Below are 26,388 nucleotides of genomic sequence, written 5' to 3' on the forward strand. Positions count from 1 at the left end.
GGAGCACCTGGGTGGCTCATCCGGTTGAGCATCTGACTCTTGATGTCGACCCAGGTCGTGATTCCAGGGTGGTGGGGTCAAGCCCCATGTTGGGCTCTACACTGAGTATGGAGCCTGCTTAAGATTCTTTCCCCATCTCTCTCTCTCTCTCTCTCTCTCTCTCTCTCTCTCTTTCTCTTTCTCTCTCCCTCTGCCCCTCTCCCCCACTTGTGTGCTCTCTAAGATAAAAAAATAAATAAGTAAATAAATAAATAAGTAAATAAGTGATGAGGATATAATATACAGCATGGTGACTATAGTTAATAATACTGTATTGTATATTTGAAAGTTGCTAAGAGAGTAGATCTTAAAAGTTCTTATCACAAGAAAGAATTATTGTCATAACTATGTATAGTGACAGAATTATTGGGGTGATCATTTCACAGTATTACAAATATAATATCATTACAACATCTGAAACTAGTATAATGTTATATGTCAATTATACCTCCATTTATAAAAGTGCTGAGCCCAGTGGGTACCCAGCTTGGAAAAACCCATTGTCTGAAGGAAGCAAAGGGCATTTTTTCTTCTAGGATGATGCCTATCCCAGGCTACTGTCTTGGTGAGCAGAGAATGGGCTTCATTTCAATCCCTACATGCCCCTTGGGTAGGCACCTTTGTAAAGCACACACACTGCCCAGCTGCACGTGTCAACTCTTACAGGTTCATATATGACATGAATGGTCCACATGTGGCTTCTTATATATGCCAGACCAATCAGAGCCCTTCTGTGGAATTTTTTCCAACTAGACTGAATAGAGTCAGACTCTGTTGGTAAAAGTCAAAAGATGAATTTCATGAGGTATCAGTGACTGGGATTTCTACCATTTGAAAAAAAGCTATTGGTAGTAGGAAAGAATGATGCCAACATGCACAAAGAAATAAGAGAAAACGAGGGCAAGCATTCAACCAGCCCTGAAGTTACTGTTTCCAGAAACGCCCGTGAACAGCAGCATCCTGCCCTTATCATGGGAGGGTGGTTTGGTTGTTCAGCCCTCCCTTGGATTCTATGAGTCAATAGACAACCCTTTTGCTTAACTTCTTTGAGCTGGGTTTGCATCATGGCAACTTAAGGGTCATGAAAAAAATGCAACAGTACTGCAAAGAGCAGCCATATATCATGGCAGCCGATGCTTCCAAAGGTGGCTCCGTCTTGCAGAGATCAGTCTCTGACCAGCCATGGAGGAGGTAACTACAACCTAGACACAGAGAGGTGTGTGCTTGTTAAATGATTAAGAAGTGACAATTCCTTATTTCTATCTGGATGACCTTATGTAAGTCTTGAGACCTCTGTTTCTACATCTGTAAAAAGGGAATTTTAATAGTTTCTATTTCATAGATTTGTTGACAAGATTAAAGGTAACAACACGTGTAAGTATTTGGGATTGTGCCTGGCACTCGATAAATGTTAGATATGATTGTTATTCTTTTATTATTTCCAGTGTCAGAATGGTTCTTGACATAGGATAGGCTCTAGTAAGAGTTGCAATGGATAGAAAACCTCATTTTAACCCTAACTCCACAGCTAACATTCTTTGACCTTAGGTAAGGTATTTTTTTGACCCCCAATCTCCTCATATATAAATGGGAAAAATAATATTTGTTTGCAGGTTAATTGAAAGATAACATGAAATAGTGTGTATGAACAAATTTTATAAACACTAAACTCTACCCAACTATAAAAGATGAATGATTAGAAAGATGAATCTTTTGCTTCTTTTCAAAGATGTTAAGATACCAGTATTTTAATAACTAAAAAAGAAGTGAGATTTTGAAAACTAACATTCATTTTAGATGCAATAGGTACTATATGTTCTAAAAATAGAAAGTTTTTGCTACATTAGAATCAATAAAACTATTTTTTTAATGTTTGTTTATTTATTTATTTAGAGAGGGAGAGAGGGAGCCAGCGAGGAAGGGGCAGAGAGAGAGAGGGAGAGAGAGAATCCCAAGCGGGCTCCACTCCCACTGCCAGAGCCCAAAGCAGAGCCCAACAGGGGGCTTGATCTCAGGACTGTGAGATCATGACCTGACCTGAAATCAAGAGTCAGACACTTAACTGACTGAGCCACCCAGGTACCCCTCAATAAAACTATTTTAATTTTCATTTGAAAAAAAAGTGTCCTTTAAACATTTGTCCTTTTCTTGAATTTGCCCACATGCAAAAATCTTGCTTTCCCTTCATGAGACACTGTTGGAGAAATTTGAAGATATTCCAAGCTCAGCCTGGGAAAATAGCAATTTTAAAATTACAAGTCAAATTTTGACATGATGTGTAAAACATTAGCCTGCATACAACAAAAGAAGCTTCAAATCATACCATCTTTTTGTTGTTGTTGTTGTTGTTTTTTGCACACTGGTATTTGATAAGTGGAGATTTAAAAAATAAAAGTGAATACAATCATCTCTGGACTGTTTCAGTGAAAGAGCAGCCTGACCAAAAAAAAAAAAAAAAAAAAATCTATTGCTTTTATAGCAAGTTTGCAGAAGATGTTCAGCAGAATAAATTCAAGTTAAAGAATAAAATTGTGTGACAAAAAATTTTGAGAATAGACAAGTTGAACACAGCACTACAACATCCCATTTCTCTTTTAATTTAGAACATCACCATCTGTTTCCATCACACACCTCTCCCCTCTTAACCTGAACATTTGCAAGGAAGGAACTCTAAGGTGGAAGGGACTAGAGAAAGCCCAGGTTTCTGACTCAGCCATTTTCAAGCATGGTCACAGATCTGCTCAGAGTAGCTCCTAGGTGATGTGGTTCAAGGTTGTGGCAGACACTATTGACTGCCTTCCAGCAACACTTTCCTTTGCTTCCTTGCTAACAAAATCTCAATTTGTTCCAGTTCTCCATATGCCTAGCCCTAGGGAAAACTTGTGATTGGTCTGTCAACTCCTTGCTACTACAGGTGGTGGAAATGACCCAGTTCCGGCCAATGTGCTATAAGAGAAGTCTGCTGGGGAGCTTTGAGACAGTCTCCCATCAGACAAAGGGGGAAAGGCCCATGAGGACAACCCTTCTGTCTTTGAACACTTAGGTGAAGATAAGATGCTTGGAGCTGCTGCAGACCTTTGGGAAGGTATGATGGGAAGACAAGTCCATCAGAGACACTGACTCAGTGGCTTAGCCATGTTGAGCTGCTGACCCACTCCGGAAACTCACATCTCAGGACTTCTTGTTACATGGGTAATTAAATGACTTTATTGGATAAAATGCTGTTAGGTGTTTTGTTACTTGTAAGGAAAATCACCCTAACTGATAATAGGGTCTTCCACACAAAAAAATTTCACCCCCTGCTTTTCCTCCCTTCTGCCCCATAATATCCACACAAATACTAAGCTGTGCATTTAGAAGCAAAGAATGTCAGAATTGAAAGGTACTCTACATCTCCAATTAACATGATAAAGTAAGAAGTTCAGAAGTGATTCCCCTTGTTTAAAGAGTTGAGCCATGATAGGGCAAATGCCTTAGGGAAAGGAGAAACATACCTAAATCACCTGAACTTTGGTGTGAGTCACAGTTTCAAAATGATTTCCGAGGAGTAGATTTGTCTGTGAACAGAGAATATTAAACACTAGGAAAGTGTGAGGAGATTATCTTTAAGAAACAGAATCTGGAGACTTCAAGATCAATGTCTTCTTCAATTTTTGTATGGCCAGACCTTAAGAAAGTTTTTCTACATGTGAGATGAAGAATGCATTGTTCCAAGTTGCTTTCCAGAAATATACAATGAGAATTTCCTCCAGAAGGCATGAGGGCTCTGGCCTCACCACACCCGTGGTGTGCTAGACCCTTATCTGGTCCTTAGCAACACAGAGGTTATTAAGTTCATATAACCCTTTGAAAGAGGTTTTAAACAAACAAACAAACAGCTAAAATAAATACTACTAGGAGCATCAGAGACCAGTTTCCAAAGCTGCAAACATTTCTGAACTCGTGCAATCCAATTCTACAATAGCCCTGTAGATGCAACCCGACCAATCTAGTCATCTGAGTTGTTGGCTTATAAGATTTTCCTTGAGAAAAAAAAAAAAAAAAAAAAAAAAGAGGTTAGAGTAGGAGAGAGCCAAAGCATAAGAGACTCTTAAAAACTGAGAACAAACTGAGGGTTGATGGGGGGTGGGAGGGAGGGGAGGGTGAGTGATGGGTATTGAGGAGGGCACCTTTTGGGATGAGCACTGGGTGTTGTATGGAAACCAATTTGACAATAAATTTCATATATTGAAAAAAAATTTAAAAAATAAAAAAATGAATAAACAATAAGATTTTCCTTGAAATTTTGACAATTCTTTCTTCCATTTTTTTCCTCAAACTTTTATGAAAACAGAGATTATTTTGATCAGAGAGAATATATTCTTTTTTTTTTTTCAACGTTTATTTATTTTGGGACAGAGAGACAGAGCATGAACGGGGGAGGGGCAGAGAGAGAGGGAGACACAGAATCGGAAGCAGGCTCCAGGCTCTGAGCCATCAGCCCAGAGCCCGACGCGGGGCTCGAACTCACGGATCGCGAAATCGTGACCTGGCTGAAGTCGGACGCTTAACCGACTGCGCCACCCAGGCGCCCCGAGAATATATTCTTTTAACTTAATTATAAAAACAGTACATGTTTACATGCATGCCTGTCCTCTACAGTGCAATCCCTAGCTCTGTTTAACAAGGTACGCAGATCATAGTAGGCGCTCAGTAAATATGTGTGGCATATGCCTGAGAAATGCAGAAAACTTACAAAAAGCATAGAAACAGAACTTTAGAGAAACTCCTTATTCTATACATTTATTTGTAGACAGTCAATTCTTGTTCCACAAATATGTGGGGTTTTTTTCATGTTTTTACTTGTCTTTGAAGAAAGAGAGCATGAGTGAAGGAGGGGCAGAGAGAGGGCAGGGACAGAGGATCAGAAGCAGGTTCTGTGCTGACAGCAGCGAGAGACTGATGTAGGGCTTGAACTCACAAACTGTGAGATCGTGACCAGAGCCAGAGCTGGTCACTCAACCGACTGAGCCACCCAGGTGCCCCCACAAACATTTTTTTCTCCATATATTTTAAATTGTCTTATTTCTTTTTTCAATAAAGGGGAATCCTATTATAGTTGTTGTTTTCTGAAAATGCTGGGCTTTCTGGAAAATTTCAACTGTACCATCCTCTACTATTATAAGGAACAGAAGGAATGTAAACTGCTCCCACAAGCTTACACATGTGATAGAGACAAATCTAAGTTTTCTGGCTGCCACTATAAGTTTCCCCACTCCACTAGGTAGGTCAGTCAAGACATTTGGTAGAGCTTTATAGTTCAACTAGAACCATTTCAAAAGCTGATGTAACCAGAGTAAGTAAATAATAAATGTTCTCCTTCATTTGCTGTTACATGGGGTAAACGGAAGTCATAGCATATTTACTTTGTTCACTTGAAGAGTGATTTATGCACTGATGTTAGCAACCTTGTTTCAGGGGCTGATAGCATTATACATGCAGCTCAGGAAGTAAATGAGGAGCCTGTCATTGAAACTCCCCAAAACTGTCCTCATTAGCAACATGAGTTAGCAAATACGATATTGATGCTGCTGTACAATTCCAGCTTGGGCACACGCTATTCTAGTCCATCGTCTCCTGCAGACCCTCTGTGTGGTCAGGGCAGAAACACTAGGAGGAAATCATTTAGAATTTAATTTTAAGATTCTTTGGGCAGACCATTATAAAATTTTATTGCAGCCCTCAACAGGGAGCCACAAAGGGATACAACAGGACTTGAGTTCAAATTATGGTCCATTTCTGACCATGTATGCCCACATTACTTGCACAGTGGATTGTCCTTACCCCTGGCAAAATTGTCCTGGAAAAAACAGGAAAATAAGGATAGTTTGTCTTAAGTTCCAGTTTCCCCATCTAGCATTCATTCAACAAATATGTATCCTTTTAGGTGAGGGGGACCCTGCAGACCACAAAGCAGACTGCCTGTGCTCAGGGGTCTTTGTTTGTTAGGCAGGTACCATAAACAAATCAATAAGAAATACATACTATGATACTGAATAACCATAAATGCTACAATGAAAAATAAAGGAGGATGAGGGGATGAGAGTGATATTCAGATAGGGTTCTCAAGGGGAGAGGTGACTCTGAGCGGGAAAGCAGATAAACTGAGGAAGTAGCTGCCTAGAGGAAGCGTTCCAGGCTAAGGGAACAGCAAGAACAAAGGACCTGAGGCAGGTCCTCAGTTGGCATATAAGAACCAGCAAAGAAGCAGTGTGATAAGCAGAGTGAGCCAGGGGTCAGGTCTGTGAACTAGGTTCAGAGAGATAGCCAGGGACACAATCATGCAGGGCTTGGAGGTCCCAGAGAAAACTCTGGGTTGGTTCTAAACGCCAGTGATGTGACTGGAGGGTTATTGCAAGACAGTGACACGATCCAATGTGCCTTTTAAAAGACTGCTCTGGGTGCAGTTTGGAGACTAGATGGAGGTGTGGGGTGCAAAGAGGAGGAGGAGGCTGAACCTAGAAATAGGAAAACCAGTTAGGGGATTATTACAGAAATCTTCCAGAGACAGGATTTCTGGTTGGGTTAGATATGGAGTGGAAATGAAAGAGAAAAATGCAGAATGACTGGTTAAAAGCCTCACCAACTGAGTAGTACTATCAGTAAAGAAAAAAAAAAAAAAACAACAGGGGGCCAATTTTGAACATAAGTGTGAAACTGTAAGAAAATCCCTCTTGATGGGGATGCGTACTGTAGATGTGCACGCTGGACCCAGCTATTACCAAAAAAAGACATTAAGGGTGGAAAGGCCTGGTTAAGATGATCTCATATGCCCTTATGAGGACTTATAGTGTGGGGTCCTCAGAGATTTGAGGGGCCGATGCCACATTTGCTATCAGAGATGGCAGAGAGGTGGGGGACACATGTACCCACCATCGTACAACAGCACAGCACCCAGAAAAGGAGACTGTTGTGAAGGAAGACAAAGTGACTGTCAGGCATTCTAGTAACCCCAGAACATCTAGATCAGTTATGTAGTCTGGGAGACCGGAAAGGAAGGCAAACCAGAGAACATCGCACGCTGGATTCTACCTTATTCGTACTGAACAATGTGTGCTTTTCGCATCCTACTGTTGATGCCGTACTGAGGCTACTGAAACCGTTGCTGTGGTTAGAGGCCCTGACTGAGGAGATGTTCTCGGATGACTCACGGTGAAACGTTAACTTCAGCAAGGATGGACAGAAGGGCACCCCTAGAAGTAGGTCCTCAGGGATGTGCTCATGTTAAAATGAGGGGATGTTGTAGGAGGAGCAAAGAAACCATGAACTGAAGATGAAGAATGTGTGGACCTTGATAAAGAGAGATTGGCTGCTGGTTTGGAGGGGCCAAAAGGAGGGATTGTACAAGCTGAACAGATCAGTCTTTGTCTGAAGCTGTGTCAGTGGGAAAAAAAATTGCTGCGAAGTTAAGGCTAAGAAAAGATCTGCAATCGAGATTGATGTAGATGATGATACGACTGCCCCGAAATAGAGGCTTTGGGGGATGTTGAGGTAACTATGGCCCAAGATATATCATCAGCAGAATTGGGGGTAGGATCAGAAATACAGTAAACTGTTTCCAAGAATACTTTTGCAATTCTTCAATCTGGAAAGGCTAGAGAAGAATGAAATATACCTGATCCCAAATATAGTATCTGTAGATCCCGTGTTGTATACCAAATAGCCTGTCCCAGCTGCCTATGACAGATATGACCAGGAGACGTTCAAAGGAAAAGAGGAAATGGAAGTCTTCCAAAATGATGTTATGGTACCTACCAGGGAAGGCCACTGAAATCTGTAACGGAGGATGACGCATCTGCCCATAAGACCCAGACTCCTGAACACAGCCAGTTCTGAGACGGTTTCTCAAATCAGGCTTCCACCAAACGAGACAAAAGAATCTTTAGCACCCGTGATCATAAGTTAAGCACCTACTACCTCTTTAAACGCCATGCTTAATGCAAAAGACCTTCTACAGTCTCTGAATTTGTCACATCAGGTGAAAAGGAAAACAAGGCTGCCAATGAGAAAATGAAACTATGGTTCCGAGTAGAAAAGAGCAGATGCAGCCAGAGTGCTGAGTTCCTTATAGAGTAGCAGTTCACTTAAGTGGACCCTTAAGCAGCCAGCCCCTTAAGCACATGCCTCAAGAGTTGGGGGCACCAGGTTGTACCATTTGTCATACAGGGTCCTGTCTGGCAGTCCAAAGATTGGCCATGGCTTTTGCCTGACAGATCACCAGTTGAAACATTTGTCAAATTTAAAGAATTTTGTCTCAACTATGATGAAATGTGTCTAGATCTAAATGTCCAGCAATAGAATGAAACAGTGTTAGAACTCAGTTATCACAGTGGCACCTGGATGGCTCAGCCGGTTAAGCGTCTGACTTCAGCTCAGGTCATGAACTCTGTGAACCACATCTGTGGTTCATGAGTTCAAGCTCCGTGTCTGGCTCTGTGCTAACAGCTCAGAGCCTGGAACCTGCTTTGGATTTTGTGTCTCCCTCTGTCTCTGTTCCTCCCCCGTTTGCACTCTGTCTCTCTCCCTCTCAAAAATAAATAAAGATTTAAAAAAACTTAAAAAAAAGAACTCTGTTATCACAAAATTTCTTTGGATAGGTCAGTTTTCTTAGAGTTCTAAGAAACATTGATAGCCCCATGGTAAAACATACAGCCCACTTGAGATTCTGAAGTTTCTCCTGTTTCTGGAATTTGGATCAAGACACATGGACATATCTTGACCTAAAGGCTGAGTGAGGCTCAAGCTTTATGAATTTACCAAAACTTACAAATGAAGGTCACAGATTGATCTTTTAACAAGACTTTATTTAATGCTTTGAGGAGAACCCTGATTAATATACTTATGTTCTTTGGTTTTTATCTTTTCCTGTGGTGTCCTCCCAAGTCCTGCATTTCTTCTCTATTTCTTCATCTGCCACAAGGCCCTCCTCTCCCTCCCACTCCTGTGTTCAGGGAGCGACATATAGCAGAACCCCCTGCCACGCTTCCAGCTATGTGATGCTACTGCTAGTCGAAGTGCAGGTTGAAAAACAAGATATTATTTGTTATTTCTCATTGTAAGTTTTGTAATTACCACGACTGCTGTTTAGAACACGTTGCAATTACCACTAGTCTGAAGCCCAACCTCTGAATGATGTGTGTCTAATCACAGAATGGAGTGGCAGTGTTGTAAATGTCACCCCACTCTACTGCTCTGATATATGCCCTCATTAAAGTTGAGGAGAAGAAATTTAAATACCAGGGTTGAGCTCCTGAGCAATCATGCCATTTCTGTTGATCACCTAATGAAAATTTATGGCATTTAACAGCGAAGAGATAAGTTTACATGGGGATGCTAGCTTCCACAGCCGTGCTAACCCCATTTCCAGAAAAGGCCTTCCACCACACTTGCCCTTACAGTGTGTTCTAAGATTCTCCTAATTGCAGAAAGCACTGTCGGACCGAGGAGAGGTTGGGCACTTTAGTCCTGCAATTTTATTACCAATGATACACATAAAATTTAGATACTGGTAAGCATCATGAGAACCCTGAAAGTTGAAACATAGAGGCCAAAGTAAAGGCAAACTTTGCTTGATCTGTTTTAGACTATGCCTATACTATTTTCCTAGGGTCCCACAGATGTGATGTTTAATAACAACTATTAAAAAAAGCAAATATGGAGTATAAATATGAGCATAGAAACAGCCACACAGTGAAAAACCATTAACACCTTAAAAAGAAGCAGAGAGAGACATGTATCACATATTTGAAGTGGGTGAGAATTATGTCATCCCCAGAATCCAATTTGTGAGAGGAAATAAATATTCCCAGGAAGCCACAGCAACTCTTTCTGGTGGGGTGATTGTGGACTGCAACAGCACCCACTGCCTGTGCTGCGCATCACTTGGCTTTTCTGGTTTGGCGTGGGCCCGTGGGACAGGGGGTGCAGGTGGCTGACGCCACGCTGCTCTTGTTTATGCTCTTTGTTCAATAGACTGGGTCTGTGGTCTCCTTCTCGGCTGAATCTGTAGAAGTGTGGCAAGCCAACCTGGTAGTGTTGTAAGTGGCCGCGCTGCCCCTTAGTGACTGTTTGCTTCAAGGAAAGCCTGACCAACAATAGATGAAGAAAACGAGAATGTTCAGGGCGCCTGGGTGGCTCAGTCACTTGAGCATCTGACTCTTGATTTCGTCTCTGGTCGTGATCTCACAGTTTGTTGAGTTCAAGCCCTGAGTTCGGGTCTTCACTGAGTGCAGAGCCTGCCTGGGATTCTCTTTCTCTCCCTCTCTCTCTGCCCCTCCTATTCTCTCTGTCTTTCTCTCTCTTTCAAAAGAAAGAAAAGAAAAGAATAGAAAAGAAAATAAAAGAAAAGAAAAGAAAAGAAAAGAAAAGTTTATTCTCCTCCACGGGACATAGGCAACTGCCATGTTAAGTCAGCAACATGTCTGTGCAAAAATTCTTCAGTCTTCTTGGCCAAAGGATGGCTGCTGTGGTTCTAGGCATCACATCTGATTTCAAGGCAGGTTGAAGCAGTGAAAGCAGATCAACTATCTGCCTGGTTTTATTTTTTCAGGAAAGCAAAGCTTTCTCAAAACCTGCCCCCCCCTTTCCTCTGTGTATTATTGACCCTAACAGGGTCACACCACCCTGGGCTTAAGGGAGACCAGATATCCAGTTTTGAAAGAAAAGAACTAGATTGGTATGATTGGTCCAGACTAGACCAGATTAGTCACAATACACTCCTGAGCTGTCTCCCTGCCTCTCTGCACTGGACAGGAGTTCGACTGGGGAGACACAAAGGGAGGATAGTTTGGGTGGACAACAATTGTGCCTGCCACTTGAACTAATGTAGCGAGTCCTAGCTTCCCAGCTCCCAAAGACCAGTCAGTAGCTGACCCCATTCTTCCCTTGCTTGCGTGTCAGTTGTATTTCATACTTGAACTGGCAAATGAAGAGATGATTGGGGGTATTACAAAAACAACTTCCAGTTCTGCAGAAACCGTAAGACTAACCTAAAAGAAAAAACTATTAGAGTTGTCACAGTCAAGAACTTAAGATAAACCAGTTTCTGAAATCCTTCTCTTTTCTTTATTCTAGAGGTGAAATACCAGACTTAACATCAAATGTTTAGAAGAGAATGACATTAGGTGGACATCTAGAGTCTGAAGCCACCACAAACTTAACTTTGCAGAAAATCAAACATAATAAGTTTCCTTCAAGTAAGAGTGCTATACCCTCTCTTAAGAAATAGTTGGGATTATTACTTGTATTTTGGCAAATTGGTACAAGGAAAGGCAACCCATCTGGTCTGGAGGGGAAAGAGTTTTCCAAATGCTAACATTGGACCTACTCCCTCAGGAGCTAGGGTACAGGTATATAAGCCTTGCATTCTCTTTCACCTGTCAAACCCCTACAGATCCCTCAAGACCCTGCTTACCAATAACTTTCTTTACAAAATCTTTCATAGAATTCTCAAACCTAGCCAAACCATCTGTAGTCTTACAGCCCTTTTTCATATTTCTGATTTAACTCTTACCACTGACATGCTGGAATTATTTACTTAGCCCTGACTCACCAACTAGGTTAGGAACTTATCCAGGGGAGTAGTTTTCTTCCAAACACTTCGGACAAATTGGGAAGCACAGTAGTAAGTTCTCAATATATTTTTACCGAATAAAATTACAAACTTGAATAATTAACAACCTACGACACTGAAGCCCCATATCTTCATTGAAACTCTCAAGAAATTAAAAATGCATTCATGGTCTCCAAAAAGAGATTAGCAAAGTAAAAAGCAAATGCAAACCAAGAAAAATATTTGCAACTCCTATCATGTAAAAATGGTTTATTTTTCTAACATTAAAAACTCCTAAAAAAATTGAGATGAAAAAGATCAACAAGACAAAACATAACCAGGCAAGGACATGGACAGACAGATCACGTAAAAAGAAGTATAAAGGAAACCTTAGGGGAGCTTGGGGGGCCCAGTCGGTCAAGCATTCAACTCTTGATTTGGGCTCAGGTCATGATGTCACTGTTCACGTCGTGAGATGGAGCCCACAAGGAGAGTCCCTGCATGGGATTCTCTCTCTCCCTCTCTCTCTGCCCCTCCCCTGCTCCCAACATGAGCACCTGCACGTGCACCCTCTCTCCCTCTCTCAAAATAAATAAATTTTAAAAAAATAATAAAGGAAACCTTAAACCAATGTAAAGATGTTCAATCTTATTCATAGCTTTTTAAATGCTAATGAAAACTATACTGGGATGCCATCCTCACCCATCATACTGGCAAACATTCAGAAGTTCAACAATACCCTCTCTGTTGGTAAAGCTGTAGGGAAATAGGCATTTCTGGTAGAATGCAAATGGCACGGTCCCTAGAAGGGCCATGTGGTGGTAACTATGCAACATTAGAAATGTTTTCTCACTCTAACCCAGATCTCGTACTTCTGGAAACTGATCCTACAGAAGTGCCTGCACAGCTACAAGGTGGCATATGCACAAGTGCTATGTTGTGGTATTGACTGTAACAGAATAAGAAGAGAAGCAGCCCGTTTCCATAAATGGAGGATTGGTGATGTCAACCATGGAACGTCTCACAACAGAATCCATACAGCTGGGAAAGAGTGAGGTTCCCTTCTCTGTTGTGCTAGAGGAAGGCATCCAGGACAGATGGTTGAGTGGAAAGGCAAAATTCACAATAGTGAACACACTGGGATGCCTGTGGTGTCATAAAAGGGAGGGTAAATTTATTTTTGTTTATTTTTTTAAATGTTTACTTTTGAGACAGAAAGAGAGAGTGCGTATGCACATGAATGGGGGAGGGGCACAGAAAATGAGAGAGAGAGAGAGAGAGAGAGAGAGAATCCCAAGCAGGTTCAGTTCTGCACTATCAGCACAGAGCCCAACGTGGGGCTCGATCCTACAAGCTGTGAGATCATGACCAGAGCTGAAATCAAGAGTCAGACACTCAAATGAGTGAGCCACTTAGGCACCCTGTTTTATTTTTGTTTATAATTGCATAAAGTACTGAAGGTGTATACTTCGAGGGGAGGGAAGAGATCAGAGAACAGGGCGGGTAGAGTGGAAGCAGAACTTCTCATCACATGCCATTCTCATTTTTAAAACCTGTGAATTATTACTTATTCCAAAAATTAATTCATAATTTTAAAATCTTACATTTTGCACACAGGTTTTGGAGCCAAATTCTATGTCTTTTTATCTCTGCCTCACCTCTTACTACATCAGTGAATTTGGGTAAGCTTCTTAACCTCTCTGAAGAAGATTTTGAGGAGTTGATAAATGCAAAGAAACAAAGCCTAAAACAGAGTAAGTTTTGTGTAAGTTTTGGCTGTTATTAATACTGTATTTAATAATAATAATGTTGAAGAACTCTGGGTAATGCTTTTGTGATAAGATTTCCGGAATCTTCCTAATATTCCCTTGTGACAATGGAGTACTACGTGGCCATGAGAAAGAATGAAATATGGCCCTTTGTAGCAACATGGATGGAACTGGAGAGTGTGATGCTAAGTGAAATAAGCCATACAGAGAAAGACAGATACCGTATGTTTTCACTCTTATGTGGATCCTGAGAAACTTAACAGAAACCCATGGGGGAGGGGAAAGAAAAAAAAAAAAAAGAGGTTAGAGTGGGAGACAGCCAAAGCATAAGAGACTCTTAAAAATTGAGAACAAACTGATGGCTGATGGGGGATGGGAGGGAGGGGAGGGTGGGTGATGGGTATCGAAGAGGGCATCTTTTGGGATGAGCACTGGGTGTGGTATGGAAACCAATTTGACAATTAATTTCATATAATAAAAAAAATATTCCCGTGTGATAGGTATACTCTGTTTCTCTTTTCAAAGATAATAAAATGAATGCCAGGAGAAATAAAGTGATTAATCCAAGAGGGCACTGAGTCAGAGCCAAGTACCAATGCAGGAGCTGACACCTGAGTACTGCCATCTCGTTCTACGTCACACATACGGGAACACTATGAGACCAGCACATTGATTTCTATTCCTTTCTACCAAGTCAGAGAATATAATACATCTGATTTTGAGGTATTAGGAATGTGCAAACCGTTTCAAGATGAGCAAGACATCTGCAAAACACAGCCCCTGAAAGTAACTGCTACAATTCTTGATGAAATCTTCCTACTAATTTTCTAGTTGCCCAGAAAACAGGGGTTACCATGAGGCTGGGAGTTTCTAAGGAGAAACTTTAACTACAGGCAACAGGTTCAGCTGTAATGCTTGTGTTTACAGTGCTGAACATGCCCACCCTCTGATTGTCTATTTTTAAAAATAAGAATTGCTAATGCCAAAATGATAGAATTAGCTGGGCACTGTCAGATCATTTGTCAGTCCCTTTTGGATGGCTCAGTTTGCCTTCTTCTGTGGAAAATGAATACGTACATGACATTTTGCTATTTGAATTATCAGATATATCAGATAACACCGATTCAAAACAGTACAAAGAAACATTTCAGGTTTTCTTTCTAATCAAAAAACAAAGCCTAACACATGGTGAAGAAATTGTGCCCCCTGCTGATTTAATTTGATATCAATGTCATCAGCTTAAAAAAATTTTTTTTGAAACCTCCAGGACTGCAGGAGAATGCTTATATCTTCAAGGTCAGTAATTTTAGTGTCCTCTCGGATTCTAAGGCAGCCTCTGCCAGCAATTAAGAGCTCTTTGCTTGATATCGACCTTGGAGAAAAAGGAATCAAAAGAGGAATACTTCCTTTTGTGAGCCATATAAGAACCTTCTCAGTATTCCTCATACCTTTGTCGCCTCTGAATGGGAGAAGCAGGCAAGACAAAAAGCTTAGAGAGACGTGTGGGCTGATGGTGAGCACAGCCCCTTGTGATTACTTTCACTTTTATTAGGACACAAAGGACGCTAGAACTCCGTTCCAACTATCAGGAGAAATAAAAATGCTCCTTGTGATTGATTGAGTTTATTCAGTCTGAGAATACTATTATTGCCATGAATAGCAATCATGGTCATACATTCAAGGCGACTGGAAGTCATTTTTTTAATTTGGTATGAACGACCTCTTCAGATTCTAAATGTGTCCTCTGAAAGGGCTCCAGCCCTGGACAAAATAGTGAACTATAGACGTAGCAACTGCAGCGCAACCCTCCCCTCTGCTGGGATCCTCATATTTGTCTTGATGTCTTGGGCCCTTCCTTGCCTATTATCTTTCAACCTGAACTTTCGATCTATTTCCTTTTCTGGTCTGGTACTAATTTCCAAAAGTGGCCAAGCAATCCTTCAGGAAGTTTTCATTGACAGAGCTTATACTCTTCTCTGCAATGAACTGAATGTTTATGACCTCCCCAAATCCATAGGATGAAGCCCTAACCCCACTGCTATGGTATTTGGAGGTGAGGCCTTTGGAAGTTTAATTAGGTTTAGATAAGATCATGAGAAGGGAGATCACATGATGTGATTGACGCCTTTATGAGGGCACATGGAGAACAGAAAACTTTCCCTCCACCATTTTAGGATACAGTAGGGTGGCCTTCTGCAAATCAGGGAGAAGGTCCTCACCAAGAACCCAACCATTCTGCTACTCTGATCTTGGATTTCCAGCCTCCTGAACTGTGAGAAATAATTGACTATGGTTTGAGCCGCCCCCCCCCCCCACTATTTTGTTATGGCGGCCTTAGCTAAGACATTCTCTCAAAGAAACACATCTTTAGGAGAAAGTCCTGAACTTAGAAAGGACTTCAATGGCGCATCCACCCTTGGAGAAGACAATGGAGGAGGTGTTTGGAGTAGAGGGCAGCTCCTCATGCCTCTCCCAGCAGAGGCCATGGGCCACATCACTGCTTTTCTGCAACTGTGAAGAAAGCAACATTTTCCAGTCCAAAGGATGTAAAATTTTGTTCTAGATTCAAGTAACAGGTAAGTAGGAAAAATTGTCTCCCTCCCCCCGCCCCCAGGGTCCCTTTGTTCTTTAATTATGGTTGCCAGATTTAGCGAAGAAAAAGTACAGGACACTCAGTTAAATCTCCATTTAAGACAATAATTTATCATTTACATTTATTGTTTATCTGAAATTCAAATTTAACTGGAGTCCAGCATTTCATGTGGCAACCCGTCTTTGATGTCACTGCTTTGTTTTCCAGAGCATTCTAAATCCCCCCTGAGCTACTACTAAGCCAGAAGGGGAAGGAGGCCCAGGTCACCGCCGCCGCTGTGTCGGGCGCTGGCTCCCTCTAGCGGCCGTCAGGGACCTCTCACCCGCCGAGGAGGTGCCCTCTGAGCAGCGGCTACCGGGCGCCGGGGCCTGGGAGAAGACGCTCAGACACCACACCCTCAGGGGCGTTCTCCAAGCAGTGGGGAAAGCGCCCGACGAGTTCAAAGCGGGCTAAACTTAGATCCATTACACACCGCCCCCTACCACCCGGGCTACAGGAAAGTAGCCCTGTTCCCATTAGCAAAAATGGAGTTTCTTTTGTTTCCATTCAAAGTGCAATAGAAAAATCTCTCTAGAACAACCTAAGCTGTTGGTTAATGTCTAACCCAGCGCTGCACTCCATCACTAATGACCGACTGATAGCTGTCACTGCGTCCTGAAGGGAAGTCTAAGCCCTTCTCCCCACTGACCCCAAATGCTTTATCAGGAGTATTTATGGAGACAGCAAGCTCCAAGAAGGTGGAGACACTTAACCGGTCTTCTGTAATGTGCCTAACACCCAGTAAATATGTTTCATTGAAATATGTTTCACATTGTAGCACACTAGTGGCTTTGAATTAAAAGTAAAGAAGAAACCCATTCTTATCCTCAGATAATGACTACTTCATGATGAGAGGGGATGGTAGCTGAAGTACTTAACTCTCAGCAATGACTGTGGAATTGGGTCTCGGAATTCCACTTCCGCTCCCGCTCTTACCATAGTGGACTTATCTCACTTACCATTGGCTGAAGTGAGGGGTTGAGAAAGAAGTGTGAGATTGTTATACAGTACACGACTCACAATGTAAGTGAAACGTCTATGATAGTGGAATGGAGCCTGAGCATGGGTTCTAGAATCCAGAGGTGACTCCCAGATTCACATTTTGAGTTCCTTGAAGGACAGACAGTTCCTTCAGTAGAGGTGTTCCATGGTTGCTTGTTGAATGAATGAATGAATGAAACTATCACAGCTGTCTCCACACCAAAATTTACCTATCATGAAACATACTCACTGACATTATTGGGATTAAGGCAAGGCAAATAGAGACTTTAATGACCAACTTTGGTGTTAGGAGCTACCCCCCCCCCCATCAGGGGCAGTACTAAGGATGATTAGGGGCAAGGGTGGACTTTAGTCTCCCTCAGTCTCCCTCAAGCACAGAGGGCGAGAATCTAAGCAAAAGCAAACATCTTGCTTTGCATTTTCAAGGCAAATTGCCAAGAAGTTGCCCCTTTTAACCAGATTGTCTCTTAACACCTACTACACAGATATGCTGGCCCTCCATCCCCTTGTACACCTGTCTTAGCCCTGATCTGTCATCTCACACACTAGGGTGGTAGGTATTTGCACAGGAAATTGAGACATCAGGTACTCACCCATTTTTAAATTACTCATAAAGCAGGAAATAATAATATGCATCTAATGTGTGGCAGGTACCATCTCTTGTTACCTTATGTGATCTTCATGGTGTGTTAGCACAGGCTGCTACAACAAAACATCATGGACTGGTGGCTTAAACAGTGGACATTTATTTCTCATAGTTCTGGAAGCCGGAAGTCTGAGGTCAGGGTGCCATCATGGTTGGGTCCTTGGTGAGGGTCTTTCTCCTGGACCAGGAGAGAGAACAAGCTTAGTCACCTGGTTAGGCTTACGATTGGAACCAGAAAGGAACAGTTTTAAGTCCTTTAGCTAAATGTCCCCCTCTTTCTTCTTACCACTTTTTGTTTTTCCAAATAACTTAATTCTTGGGCTACTCAATGGCTCCCTCCTTGGCTATTTGCACTGTTCATACTCTTAGATAATTACTATTTCCTTCTTTAAGTCATCACCCACAGTCCATACATTTCATTATCATTATCTTATCTTGGTGTAAGAAACACACCTAAACATACCTATGGACTTCCCTTTGAAGATAATATCATAACAGTAATAATTTGTCTCTCTTTTAATTGAATAAGTTACTTAGAAAATGATTTCTATACCTTATTTCTACTTGTTTCCTTGTAAAACCTCTGTCTACATTGCTGACATGTCACCTGTTCAAATATCTAAGATTAAATCTACTGGGTGGGCAGGCAAGTAGTTGATATATGATTAACAGGCAATTCTCTTTCAGGAAACTCAAGGTTGTGTAAGTACACCTGATTCATACCTCTGCAACTGCAGTGTGTAATAATAGAGCAACAACAAAGAGCGGTGATGATGCCAGCCCAGCCATGGCAACTGGTTTTCTAGCTCCATAAGCCAACAGGGAAATTATGGCCTGGTGAAACAAACAGCTCCCAAAATCATTCCAGAAATTCCAGGGGGTGATGGGATTTTTCTTCTCATGCTTGCAATGAAGAGACTATGTTGTTTGATGCTTTTCTTCACATTTATTCCATTGTTTCTATAGTTGCTTATAAGGCTCTTCACTCTCATTCAATTCGATCTCTGCTCAACAAAGATTTCTTAAGCCTCTTTCACATGCTAGACACTGAGCTCAGAGCTGGGAATGCAGCCATAGGTATCATCAAGTGGACACAGACACTTGTCTCTTCTGTTACATTCTTCTATTCACTTAATCAGGTTCATCTATCTTTAAATATTTTTTAATATTTATTTTTTTAAGTTCATTTATTTTGAGACAGAGGGAGAGAGAGCAGGGGAGGGGCAGAGAGAGAGAGAGAATCTCAAGCAGGTTCTACACTGTCAGCACGGAGCCTGACACGGGGCTCGAACTCACAAACTGCGAGATCATCACCTGAGCCGAAATCAAGAGTCAAACACTTAACAGACTGGGCCACCCAGGCGCCCCTATCTCTAGATATTTTGATAATGAGTCAAACTATAATAGTATGAGGCTAAAATCATGGGCGCTAGTCAGAGAGACTTGAATATGAGACTTAACCTCGTCATTGCTACCTGTGTGTTCACGGACATGCATGTACTACTGAGCCTTCATATTCCCATTTGCAAAACAGAGATCACATCAGTGCCTTCTCCCCAGGGTAGGTGTGAGGACTAGATGAGATACTACTTATAAAAGTACTTGTTCCAGTGCTTTAAATTACGCAAGCACACAATAAGAGGAAGCTCTTATCACTTCATAATATGATTTTCCCAGGCATGTATACACAGACTCGACTGGTTTTCTGTCAGAAGGTGAGGGCCTCCTGGAACCATAAGCTGGACTAAGCTTAAGAAAAGATTTCAATAAGGGATGAAAATGATGTGTGACTCATTTCATAAATGGCCTGTGGTTGAATAGTGAACCAGGGGAATGTTCAAGTTCAGATTTCTCCTGGCAAGTGAAATTAATAGAACAAGAACTAGAGCTGTGGTCTAGAGTTCCCTCCATCCAACATGACGTTTCCTCAGATTTATTCCAGAGAAAACAAATCCTGGGAGAGGCTGTCAAGCACTGGTTCTCTGGTCAAACACCTTTGGAAAATGCTATATAACATATATTGTGCCTTGTATATTGGGAAGGCACATTAGTGTTTTAAAGATTCAAATACTAGCAGAAAAAAACTTTAAGGTTTCTATCATTTTCCAAATTCATATCTGTATAGAATTCTTTTTTTTAAATAGCATCAATTAACATCTCAAGAAACATACTTTGGGAAATGTTGCTAAAAGAAGCTGAAATGAATTTACCTCACAGTCATCAAGCGATGAAAAAGATATATACTTGGGAAACAGGGAAATTCTTTTTCTGACCTCGACCCTTACCGGTAGCATAATCTTGATTTCTCCACATATCAAATGAAATGATAACACATCCTCCTCAGATAGCCATAGATAGAAGATTCATTATGAAAATGCATGTAAGGGAGGAATAGAAGTTGCCAAATAAAAGTTAATATTGTTACAGTGTGCATGCTATCTTTTACCAGAATAAACGCCAGGAAGCATTTCTTAGGGGTGAAGCTTTTTGACAGTAGATGGCTGGGAGGAGGTTGGCGTGTGTTCAGGACATAGCTATTAACTAAAGCATCAGGTAAGTGTCAGAAAGGAGTAGGAATTGATCAGGGGAAGGTGGACAAAAGAAGGAAGATAATTCAGTGCTGGCATGCTGAGACCACCGGCAGAAATGATGAAAAAAAAAAAAAAAAACCCAGAGTGGTAGAGGGGCAAAGTTAGACTTTTTTATAGAGTGCCAGTTTTGAGGCCAACAAACCACCGAGTTTCATCTCTCTGATCTTAGAAAAGTGATCAGAGCTTGAAAAACTGGGGAATCTTTAGCACATTATTTTTTTTACTAAAACAATTTTAATGCTTATTTTTGAGAAAGAGAGAGAGAGAGAACACGAGCAGGGGAGGGGCAGAGAGAGAGACACACACACAGAATCTGAACAGGCTTCAGGCTCTGAGCTGTCAGCACAGAGCTCAACTCAGGGCTTGAACCCATGAACCGCGAGATCATGACCTGAGCGGAAGTTGGACGCTGAACCAACTGAGCCAACTGGGTGCCCCTAGCACATTCTTAAACACATTAAAATTATTATTTTATTTTAGCACATGAATGTTTTAAGAAAATGATCATGTCTTATTCAGCTCTTTATCTTCTGTGTTCAACCTAGTGTCTGGTCCAGGGTAGAAGCTTTGAAATGTTTGGAAAATAAGTGAAGAAATTAATATGCTACAAATCTAAAGAAGTAGATTCGATATCAAATGGCTAGAATAGGGTAAAATAGCAAATGGATAAAGAAAACGATAGTTGAAACAATGGAATTAGGAAGATCAACAGCTAAAGGTGTGTTAAGAGAGAGGAGACCAAGGACGAAAACAAGAACTACCCACCAGAGAAAACAGAGGGAGTCCGAGAGGCTGACAGAGAAACGAGTGTTTTCTTATAGACAGAAAAGTGGGCAGAAAAGTGACATCTAATGGTCTGGGAGGTCAAATAGGATACAAATTCACTCTTTCAGTCATGCTTTGGGAAGAGCAACAATACAATAACCCCAAACCCTGACATCTGGGATATGGTGATGCAGCCTGGGTAGAAGAGTCTCTACATACACACATTTTTAGAATGTGAACATATCATGAGCTCACTGATAGGTGGAAAACAGAGATTTAACTTTTTTTGTTGTTGTTTCTCACACAGGTTAATTCTTTTTTAAACTTCTAACTATGGAAAATTTTAAACATGCAAAAGTAGAGAAAGAAGTATAATGAACTCCCAGACGCGCAGCGCCCAGTTTGAAGCCCTATCAACTTTATCAACTTTGTTGTCTACACCTCCACCCACTCTCAGACACACATACTGGATTATTGCAAAGAGAGCACCGAACACCATATTTCAATCTTAAATACTTTGAGATTGAAAGGTATAAGGGCAGGAAGTGAAAAAAAACAGAAATTTGGTGTGGTAGGCCTCCTTCTGGAGTAGATGAACACAACAAGCAAAAACCCAATAGCAAGGAGGGACTTCCCCTTCCCTCCCAGAGCACGTGGCTGTAACCAGCAGGAAGCCATCATAGTGGGGCTTATCTCTGAATGAGAAAATAGAGAAAAACTACTAGACTTACTAAAGGAGAGAATGCCTTTGGATGAAGTTGAAATGCCTTTCTTCTAGGTGGATTTACTCAAGAAAAAAGACAAGTTAGAACATTTCTAATTTGAGACAAAATTGTATGTATGAAATTAAGGTGAACAATCTTGAAGATTGTTGAAAAAAATCTTGATCTTGTAAAAACAATCTGAAATCAGAAAAGTTTGGAACTTGAACTAAGAAATATTTAATGATTTGTATGGAAAGATATAGAATGTTTGTGGATCAGATGATTCAATATTGTTAAGGTGTCAATTGACAGTTTCATAAATTTGATCTATAGAGTCAACACAATCCCAATGAAAACCATAGCAGGATTGTTCATAGTAACTGATTCTAAAGTTTATATCGGCAAATCAAAGGACCTAGAATAGCCAAGAGAATTTTGAAAAAGAACAGAGTTGGAGGTTTATACTACCTGATTTCAAGACTTGCTATAAAGATACAGTAATTGGGGCACCTGAGTGGCTCACTCGGTTAAGCCTCTGATTCTTGATTTTGGCTCAGGTCATGATTTCACAGTTTGCAGATTCAAGCTCCGCATTGTGCTCTGCGCTGATGGTGCAAAGCCTGCTTGGGATTCTCTGTCTCCCTCTCTCTCTCTCTGCTCCCCCGCACTCTCTCTTTCTCTTTCTCAAAAATAAATAAATAAACATTAAAAAAAAAATAAAGTAATCAAGGCAATGTGGTGTTGGTGTAAAAACATTTAGATTCTTAGAATAAAATAAAGAATCCAGTAATAAATCTACGCATATATATTCAATAAATGTGTATCATTGGTGCCAAGGTAGTTAAAAGAAGAATGGAAGAAGACAGCAGATACTATTAAAATAGTCTTATGTGTGTTTCCTGCAATATTATCATCTTAAAAAAAACACCCATGTTAAGACTGCAAAAGAGACACACATCTCTTCTTTTAAATTTTGGAGAAAATACGAGCCATTCGGCACAGGAGTATAGATCCTAACACTTCCCTTCAAATGGGGTGGACCCACCCTCTCCAGGAATGAAGAGTAGTGGCTACTAATCTGTAACAAAACAATCCACGTAGGATTCCTAATATTTTCACAAGGAGTAGCTAGGCTTTAGGAAATTTGACATTGCTAATGTGATGTAGTAATTTTGCTGGAGGCTTAGCATAATTATTTCAAACAGGTCACTAGAATTTGTCTTTTGGGTGGAGTCCAGCAGAAGCAAGCTAAGTGTTTACACTAACCAAAAAACAGTTTCAGTGCTTTTCATCATGTTATAAATGTCCGATTTCCAAGAGACAATGAGATTTTGGGAATGACTTTGAGAAGATGCGGATAATTTTGTTCCCTCAAAAATCATTGCTCTCAATAGAGTTATGATGCCATTTATCTTTCGTTTTGAGCCAGTTACTTGTGTGCTGTGAGTCATGATAATTAAACCAAATTTAGATTCTCTTACTCTTACCCTTCATAATTTTTTTTTTCCATTTGAGACTAATGACAATAAAAAGTCTCTCGCTTGGTATGCCATTAGACCACATACTGTACTATGTAAAAGCTAATGATTAAGTTGATGAGTCAGGTACAGCAATGAAGAATTGGGTGGAGCTTAACAAAATTTTTAATTTCATGGGAAGAAATTTTGTTTATTACCAAAAAAGATCCTTTTCCAGGTGTTCTTCTTTGGTTTATAAGGTAGATGACTAGTATATAAGAGCCATATCATTTTAACGTACACGTTTTTTCAAAGATAGTTTATTTGCAAACACAAATGACTAATTCTTACATCATGGTTTTCCTGTTTTCATCTTTGCCTCTTTGTTAAGCTGGTGTCTGTGTACCACAGGCAAAACCAACCAGAACTAAAAAACCTGGTTGCTGTAACTCATTGTGGTTTGTCTGTGTGGCCACACCTCAGGATAGGAGCCTGGAAACACCAGCTTTGCTTGTCCCAGTCAAAAATTATCCACACCTCAGAAACTGATCCTTTCAATTTCCCGTCTCTTCCCTCTCTCCCTATGCACCTATTATTTCCCTCTCACTAAGCACATGAATCTGCCTCTCTTTTTCTAGAAGGACCTATCCTGATTCTATTCTGAATCTGATGTCATTGAGATCATAATTAAATAAGAGAAAGAGTCCAGGACCTGGCTCACACCCAGGAGGCCTGTGTCCTGTTCCATCACTGCCAGTATTTCTGTCTGAAGTGTGTGAGAGGCACAAACTCCCCTGTCCTCACTTCCCTTGCCATCAGGATGAGAGGGCTGGCCTGGAGTATGGCCTAAATTCTGTGATTCCGGTTCTTTAGTGATTCCCTTTTACACTGTCCCCAGCTGACCTCCTCAAAAAGTGCTTTACAGTTTAAAAAGCGTCTTCATATCTTTACAGTTTATACAGCCTTTCACACACCTGATCTCATTAGATCTTTATAGCAACTCTGGGGAATAGGCAAAGCAGACTTTATTACCTTCATTTAGGGGTGAGGAAACTGAGGCCAACAGAGGATTTGTGACAGGCTCAATAGCTCGTGGACTCTAAAGAGTGAAGCCAGGAGAAGTAATCAGTCCCCTATTCCCTGTAGCTACATCTCATGACGTGTCTGTACATAACAACATCAAGGTTGGATCCTTCTAGTCTCATTTCCAATAGTTGAAAACACAAACGCCAATTCATTCGTGTTTTTGTTCCTGAAACATCTTCCCTCAACTTAAGCTTCAGAAAATTCAAAAGTAATTCAAGAGATAGTTTCACAAACTAATCAATGTAAATGTGTTGAACAAGGATTGTTATAGTAATTGAAACAGGCAGGAACAAGATTAGGGTACATCAAGACAGACCTTTGCTTTAGTCACAAAATTTAAGAGGATATAAAAAGTCAATAATCCACATTAAGGTTGTAATGCAATATTTTTAAAAAATCAGAATCAATGCAAAAAATACATGGTAAAATATCAACATCTTAAAAGTTGGGATCAGTAAAGAAAAAAGATAAAAATTATTTGAAGTCAAATATATTCCTAACTAAATCAGTAGTTGTTTTTTTAAATGTTTTCAATGTTTATTCATTTTTGAGAGAAAGAGAGAGACAGAGACAGAGTGTGAGCCAGGGAGGGGCAGAGAGAGAGGGAGACACAGAATCCGAAGCAGGCTCCAGGCTCTGAGCTGTCAGCACAGAGCCCAACGTGGGGCTTGAACTCATGAACTGCAAGATCATGACCTGAGCTGAAGTCTGACGCTTAACTGACTGAGCCACCTGAGCACCCCACTAAATCAGTAGTTTTGAGTCTTCATTGGCCGAACACACACCCCTTCTCTAGGACAGCATCTTATACCAAGGAGATGCACAACAGGTATCTATTGACCTGAGATAAATTTGTATTTAATTGAGCATATTTATAAAATAAAATGATAACAGGTTAGGGGGGTGATTTGAAATTGCTGGGATAGACAGAGTAAAGAGGCAGTGTCGAGAGGGTCATAGCAGGCATTTAATCAATAGAAGTAATAATAGTGATATTTACTATGTATTATGGTTTAGGAAATGTCGATTTTATTCTTAAAATCTAAAGCTTTCTAAAAATGTGATACTTATCTTCATTCAGTTCATGGATGTTGTCCAAGTTATCACTTTACTCCTGAGATATATTATGTATTAATACTGACATTAGCCAGTACTAGACAAATCACAGTAGCCATTTTTAAAAAGCTATTTTGCCAAACCCTAAGGCCTGAAACATCTATTCAAAGGCAAATAAGATATTGCCTTGGCCCTCAAACAACTCATCACTTGATAGGAAGCTCCCCATTGGCCTGTTTCCTCTCTGTCCCACTATCCCCCCCTCTACCCAGACCTTGACCTTCGGTGGTCCTGCTCTGAGCCATTAGAGCTGCCAGCAACGCCATATAGCTCAATGTATTCCTGCTCCAAGTGTGATAGGGATGTCAGCTATGGAAAGGCACCTCAGAGCTCTGAAATCTTTTCCCCAGATAAATACTGCTGATTTACTTGATGGTAAGTTTCAAGTACATCTTGTCATTCCGCATGACTTTTAAATGCTGTAGTCCGTGTTTAGGCCCGTATACCTACGTGTGACACTTTTAGCTGGAGGACTAAACAAATGAATAACCAACAAATTTTTGAAACACAATTCAATATTGACTGGGAGACTACTGATATAGATGTTTAGCGCATTGTGTAATATCACCATGTCTGGAGAACATCCCCATAGCACCAACTTAAACTAGTGGTAATGAATCCCAACTTGCTTAGCAAGGCAAACTCCATCATCATTCTTTATGGGTAATAAACATGTAGTTAGTTATTATTGCTTAAATTAATAATTACAAAATGACCTGGATCAACTTGATCTCAACTAGCTCTTATTTTCAACAAGTTTAACATTTCCCTTTGTGTTCATGAGCATTTACTATGTACTCTCTTCTAGGCATATGTTGGCATTTGGCGATTTCCACAGCTACATATTAAAGGAATGAATTAAAATATAGCATGCTCTCCAGCACCATATCAACAATCCTTATTTCTGCAACATTAACTCTAGAAATTTGTAACTAATTGAAAAAATCCACTGTACTGATTTTAACGGTTCTTTTAAATTGTACCATGTTCT

The 26,388-nt window shown here is 40.7% G+C and overlaps 1 long non-coding RNA gene and 1 pseudogene across 1 annotated transcript; one reads left to right on the forward strand and one right to left on the reverse strand.

Annotated features, from left to right (window-relative positions):
- The window catches only part of LOC121030053 (parafibromin-like), a 57,123-nt pseudogene extending 41,449 nt beyond the window's left edge, over nt 1-15,674 (forward strand).
- Nucleotides 15,675-17,762: 2,088 nt separating this feature from the next.
- On the reverse strand, nt 17,763-18,684 carry LOC121029146 (uncharacterized). Its single transcript, XR_005789613.1, has 2 exons — nt 18,402-18,684; nt 17,763-17,856 (listed from the first exon to the last, which is right to left on the reverse strand). It is a non-coding gene; the product is annotated as an uncharacterized LOC121029146 (long non-coding RNA).
- Between the last annotated feature and the right edge of the window lie 7,704 nt (nt 18,685-26,388).

Source organism: Herpailurus yagouaroundi, unplaced genomic scaffold (genome assembly GCF_014898765.1).
Source record: "Herpailurus yagouaroundi ecotype Mexico unplaced genomic scaffold, PumYag 139, whole genome shotgun sequence".
Classification (NCBI taxonomy): domain Eukaryota; kingdom Metazoa; phylum Chordata; class Mammalia; order Carnivora; family Felidae; genus Herpailurus; species Herpailurus yagouaroundi.